Below are 6,590 nucleotides of genomic sequence, written 5' to 3' on the forward strand. Positions count from 1 at the left end.
TCTGACGTTATTTCTTCAGTTTTTTTTTTCGAAATAGTAGCAAAATATAGTGGCATCACTCCAAAAAAAAAAACGTTAAATAGAGTGAACAGTGTAGTGAGTCCGAGTTTTGACAACAAATCGTTATTTAGTCACGGAGCATAAAACGTAATTATACAGTATGATTAAAATTGCTCGTCAGAATGCCATGCAAATATAAATGCAATTTCAATCTAAATTCTAAATATTCCAAAATAGACATTACATCTTTCCACTTTCATCAATAATCTAAAATAATAATTTGATGCGACCTGTCGAAAATCTGATACCCGAAAACTGTGCGAATCAAAACAATCACTCGACTGCCAATAATAAAAATCTGAAGGTCGTCTAATCTGCAGCATTGAAAAATGAATCAACAGACTTATCGATCATTTGTGCAGGATATGATACAAATTATACATTATAAAGTGAGTAATTCGAATCAATCGCAACATTGCCGCATGCACTGATCGGATAAGAAGGTCTTATCATCGTTTGTCATATTCGCGAAGAGTTCGTTCAACCAATAGAAAACCGATCGAGTACGTATTTCTAGCGTGAGAGCGTTCATTGTTAACGTAATCTAAAGAATACAATGCGACGAGTGTCTCGTATCGCAAAGTCTCCGCATTGAGTTTCGTCCCGATATTTGAATTTTCTAGCAATTGCGCTCTAGTGTCGCCAGGTTGTCTACTAAAACGTCTTTTCATGACCCCAAGCACACTCAGATACTCATTACACTTTGTATGGGCAATAACCTGCCTTTAAAGCTACCTCGCGTGACACCTGAGTGATTAATGTAGACACCGACCTATCTTCATTGTAACTAAAAAAATTAAAGAAAGTAAAAGGAAGATATAAGGTAATAAAACAAATAGAAAGCAAGAGAAATTTACTCAGTAAAGCTAATTATAATTAAATCTCTATGAAGTTTCGAAAAACAGCACAAAAATTTATAGCTTTATCAATATTTAACCTTGATCTGGCCACTGGATCTACATTACAAATTTGAATGAAAAAGTATTTTAAAAACTAAGCGATTCTTTCTAATAAGTAATAAATATTTCTCTAGAGTTGAAGTGAAATCAAATAATTGTTAAGAAAAGGGATTCAAGCAAACTAATGACTTATTTAGATCCATCGCTGTCACTAAAAAACTACAAATGCGCAGTGAACGTGTTCTGTAGCACCGCGCACATTGTGGGTTTTGCCAATTGTGCGCCTTTTGCGTTTTTTACTTGCTGCTATTGCTTCCGATTTTATTTTCTTGAAGGGTCGGGAATTTTTTTGATAAACCAATGATATAGGATTTATTTTCTAATTTGCATAATACGAAATTCAACAAGATAATTTTGAAATTCGTAAACATGGCTTTGATTCCAATTAAAATTTTAGAGCTAAAACGCCTCTGATGCTTAATACTACAGCCTTCGCAATATAGCTTCACGAAATCCTTTTCTTTAAACTATTGAAATTTAAGGTCTGGAATTCAAAATCAGTCAAAATTTAAATTCAACACCATAATCAGCATAATAAAAACTTTCCAAAAGCTGATACGATGAAAAATTCCATCTTAAACTAAATCCGGCCCAAAATAGTAGATCGTTCCGCCCCATAAGATTATTTGAAGTAAAAAAAAAATATCTCACCTATTTCTACTACGAAATTATATAAAAATTATTAAAACTTTCTTGTACTTGAATTTTCTTTATTGTTTATTAATTTCGGGTAGTTTGTAAACTTTTTAAATACTTAAAAGTTTGAAGATGATTGAGTGTAGCCGTTGTTTAAAAATACAAATAATTTTTTGGTTCAAATGCGAAGTTTTACATTCACTGTTAAGAATTCATATTTTTCAATTGAAAATTCAACTTTTTGGTTACAAGTTGAAGTACTTCGTTAAAAATTCATCTCTTTGGTTAAAAATTAACCTATTATGTTGAAAATTTTATTTTTATGTTGAAAATTGAACTGTTTTGTTGTAAAATGAAACTATTTGATTGAAAAATAACTTTTTTTGTTAAAAATTCATAATTTCGAGTTAAAAATCGAACTGTTTGGTAGAAACCTCGTCTTTTTGGCTTAAAAACTTAGAAATTTAGTTGAAATATTTTTCTTCTTTAGCAGAAAAAGCTTTCTCAGTAAAGCGTCAACTATATTGTTGAAAATTCGTCTTTTTTGGATAAAGTCAACTGTTTTTGACTTAAAATTAAAATATATTTTTTTGGGTTCAAATATTTACTTTCCCATTTTTCGTTGAGAATTCATGTTTTTTATCAAAAACTTAATATTTTGGTTAAATCTTTAACTACTTACTTGAAAATTAATTTTAAAAATAATAAACTCATTTCTTTGGTCAAAAATGTACCTAATTTGTTGAAAATTCGTCTTCTTTATAGAAAATTCAACTATTTTGCTAAAATGTTCAACTATTTAGTTGAAACTTAACTTTTTCTAATTCATCTTTTCGAGTTGAAACTTTAACAGTTTAGTAGAAAAATCCTCTTTGTAGTTTAAAAAATCAACAATATTTTGAAAGAATTAAACTGTTTTTTATTTAAAATAAAAATATTTTTTGTTAAAATATCAACTATGTTATGAAAAATCTGCTTATCTCCCCTATTTTAGAGGATTTTGGCCTATAAATCATACCTCTATAAAGACGTTTTTTATTTGAAACAACAAAATTGACTGCCCTTCAAATCTACGAAATTAGGAAATAAATGGTTTAGGAAATATTTGAATTTGGTATAATCAAAAACAATCTCTTTCGAAGAGTCTTGTAATATCTTGAATGCCTGCTTGTGATTCTTTAAAAATGTATCGAAATTTTGCAAAATAGAGAAACAAGAGAAAATTGAGTAAAAAATTTCTATTTTATGTTTTAGGAGGGCTTCAAATTTAATCTTTTGACGTTTATTTTGAAGGGAAATACATACCTTCATATGACAGGAAACCGACACCATGAAAAAATTAAGTTATAAATAAAATTACCCCCTTCATCCTAAAATGAAATATTCAAAATGGTCCCTCAAGCATATTAGAGAAGCATCACACATTTGTCTTCAATTATCCTTTTCTAAGAAACGTCTACAGCTAAACGCAGGGGAACTAACTTTGCCAAATTAATGTCACACTTCCTTCTCTATTTAGGGTAACGAAGCTGTTGGCCATAGACGGATTTCACGTTTATTCTGCGTTTTTTTCGGGTTTGAATGAGTTGTTCAATACTGAGTAAAATTGTTGACCAAAAAAGTTTATAAAAATATTTTAATATTCAATAAAAGAATTACATTTTTAACAAAAAAGTTGAAATTTTAACAAAGTATAGTTTAATTTTCAAAACAAAAAAAGATGAATTCTCAACGAAAGAATTAATATTTCGTATTTCAACGAAACAGGTTTGAAATGTTAACTCAAAAAAAAAGATGAATTTCAAACAAGAGAAATGACTTGTCTAAAATGAAGGACAAATTTGCAATCCAAAGGTTACATTTTTAACAAAACAGTTAAATTTTCGACTAAAAAAGATGACTCAACAAAATAGTTCAATTTTAAACCTATAAAGATGAATTTTTAACAAGAATGTACAGTTTTTAATCAAGAGAAATGAATATTCTACCAAAAAAGACAAATTTGAATAAAATAGTGAAATCCACAGCCATAAGATTAGTTTTATACAAAAGAAAGCGAATTTTTAACAAAATACATGTATTTTCCAAAGAACAGTTGAATTTTCTACCAGAAACTATTACTTTTCAACAAAGAAGTTAATTTTATACTAAGTAGTCAATTTTTCATATAAATAGTTTCATTTTTAACCAAATAGATGAATTTTCTACAACAAAGATAAATTTTTAACCAAACATGGTATAGGCAAATATTCAGTTTAGAAATTAAGTTTAACAAAACGAATTTTCATCTACTTGAATTTAATTTAAAAAAGACGAATATTTGACAAAATAGTTGAATCTACAGCCAGAAAGATAAATTTTCAAACTAAAAGGACGAATTTTTAACAAAATAAATGAATTTCCCAAAAAACAGTTAAATTTTCAATGAGGCACCGAGTAGTTAAATTAAAAAAAAATAGTATAATTTTCAACCACATAGTTGAATTTTCAACACAAAAAAACGCAACAAAAAATAGAAGATACATTCCTCGTTTAAAAGAATAATTTTTAACAAAAAGCAAACGAATTTTCTAACAGTTAAAATGAAAAACAAAATTATTGACAAAATAGTTGAATCCACAGCCAAAAAGATGCATTTTCAGAAAATCAGATTAGTTTTATATCCAAAAAGACGAAGTTTCAATAAAATAAATGAATTTTCCACAATACCAATTTAAATTTGCTCTACCCGACACTGAATTTACGACAAAAAAGTCAATTTTCTAGCAAGTATTTAATTTCTTAAATAAAAAAGACGTATTTTCTACAAAACAATTTAGTTTTAAACCCGAAATTAAGAATTTAAAAAAAATGACCTTTAAAAAAAATGAATTTTACCAGAGAAGACGAATTTCTATCAAAATTGTTGAATCCTCAGCAAAATGAATGAATTTTCAAACATATAGTTAAATTTTCAAATAGAAAAGATCAATTTTCAATTGAAAATATAAACTTTTCAAACAAAAATGAAAACTATATAGTTTCAGTTAAAAAAAATAATGGTTAAAATTTGCACTCCAAAGATAAATTTTCAACTAATATTATGAATTTTCACAAAAAGAAATTCATTTTTAACAAAGTAGTTTAACTTTCAACCAGGTAGTTGAATTTTCAAATAAAAAGATAAATTCTCATTGAAAAGTGTAATTGATGATATTTCAACTAACAAATTTTATGATTTAAAATAAAAAAGTTAAATTTAAAACCAAAGAAATGATTTTTCAACGAAAAAAATTAAATTTTACCTCAGAAGATTAAGTTTCTACCAAAAAACAGATATTTACAACAGAATAAATGAATTTTCAACTAAAAGATAAAAATTCTTAACTAAGCAGTTGAATTTTTAAAGAAAAAAGATACATTTTCAACTAGAATGTAACATATTTTTAGTTTAAAAAAAACTTAACTGTCAACCCAAAAAAAACGAATTTTACATCAAACAGTGAAATTTTCAACCAAAGAGATGAATTTTCAACGAAAAAGATACATTTTTAACAAAATAGATCAACTTTCAACCAAGTTGTTGAATGTGTTGCAAAAAGATGAGTTTTTGACATAATAGTTGCATTTTCAATCAAATAATTAAATTTTCAACCAAACAGTACAATTTTTAACCAAAATAAAAATTTAAACCTACTCTCTTAAATTGAAACAGTGAAATTGTCACTGATTGAAACAGTATTTTGAGTTATCACTGGTTGATCAGTGATTTTCCGACTTCGACTCAGCAAATCAGTATGTGGCTCAATTAAAACAGTTACTGAAATGTACCAGTGACGCCAAATGATACATGGAACCAGTGATCACACCAGTTATTCCATCATACCAGTGATTCATACCAGTTAAACCTAACTGATCCAACCAGTGATATCTCACTGATCGTCAGTGACACGCTTCTGGTTGTTTCAACCAGTGAGATTTCACTGAAAATCAGTGAGATTTCACGATTAATTTTAAGAGAGCATTATGTAGTTCCCAAAACTTTCCATCCAAAGCTCAAATCATAAGCCCACATTAACCAGCATACTTAATCTTTTCCTCTCAACTCTTTATTTACAGTTAGAAGACCTCGAGTTTGGTAACAAGTTTGAACGTGTCTACAACAGGTCTCGTGCCTTGACACGCGACGATTAAGAAAAGGGGAAGGGGAGGAAGCAATGATCACGAGAGGGGAATCGAAAGAAGGAGTCTCTGGAAAAAAAATATAAAATCATCCGAGTTGGCTAAATGAAATATCTTTCATTTAAAAATGGCCTTCATAGATTCCTGAAAAATATCAATATTGTACAAAAACTTTTTTGGCTATCATAAAAAAAGTAAAAATAAAATAGGATAGATAAGGAAAGCATGTGTGAGGTTTTTTCTAAAGGCCGCGTCTAGTCAAATATTTTTTTTCGATTACATTTGAAACTCCTAAAATAAAACACAAAACATACAAACATAATATTTTGACAGACTCCAGCGCCCAAAATGGTTTAAAAACAGGGGAAATAGGATGATTTTTCATGAAAGTAGGGGAACAATTATTTTTAAATAAAATGAACGTATAGTTACCATAATGAATTAAGTAGGAACTAGGAACTTTTTAGAAGAAAGTAAATTTAAAACCCAGAATTTTTCTAAAAAAAAAGATTCATTTAAAATTCAAAGCGACGAATTTTCGATCCAAATAGACAAAAAAAATTATCAACCAACCAGTTGCGTTTCTAACTAAGTATTTGTATTTTCAACCCAAGAATAGGAATTTTCGACGAAAAAGATGAGTCTGAAGTTCCCAACGTTTACAAAAAACGAAAAAAACGAAAAACAAAATATTTGAAAAGTCAAAATGTTTTCATTGTTTATGACAGTATTATGTGCCAAAAGTCCCATCTTAAAGTTTCAGCCCTCTAGCGT

General features: G+C 28.2%; 1 long non-coding RNA gene across 1 annotated transcript in view; it reads right to left on the reverse strand.

The window, feature by feature from the left end:
- LOC117179337 overlaps positions 1-6,590 on the reverse strand; it is a 207,285-nt gene that overhangs the window by 153,963 nt on the left and 46,732 nt on the right. The window lies entirely within an intron of this gene.

Source organism: Belonocnema kinseyi, chromosome 9, assembly GCF_010883055.1.
Source record: "Belonocnema kinseyi isolate 2016_QV_RU_SX_M_011 chromosome 9, B_treatae_v1, whole genome shotgun sequence".
Taxonomy (NCBI): domain Eukaryota; kingdom Metazoa; phylum Arthropoda; class Insecta; order Hymenoptera; family Cynipidae; genus Belonocnema; species Belonocnema kinseyi.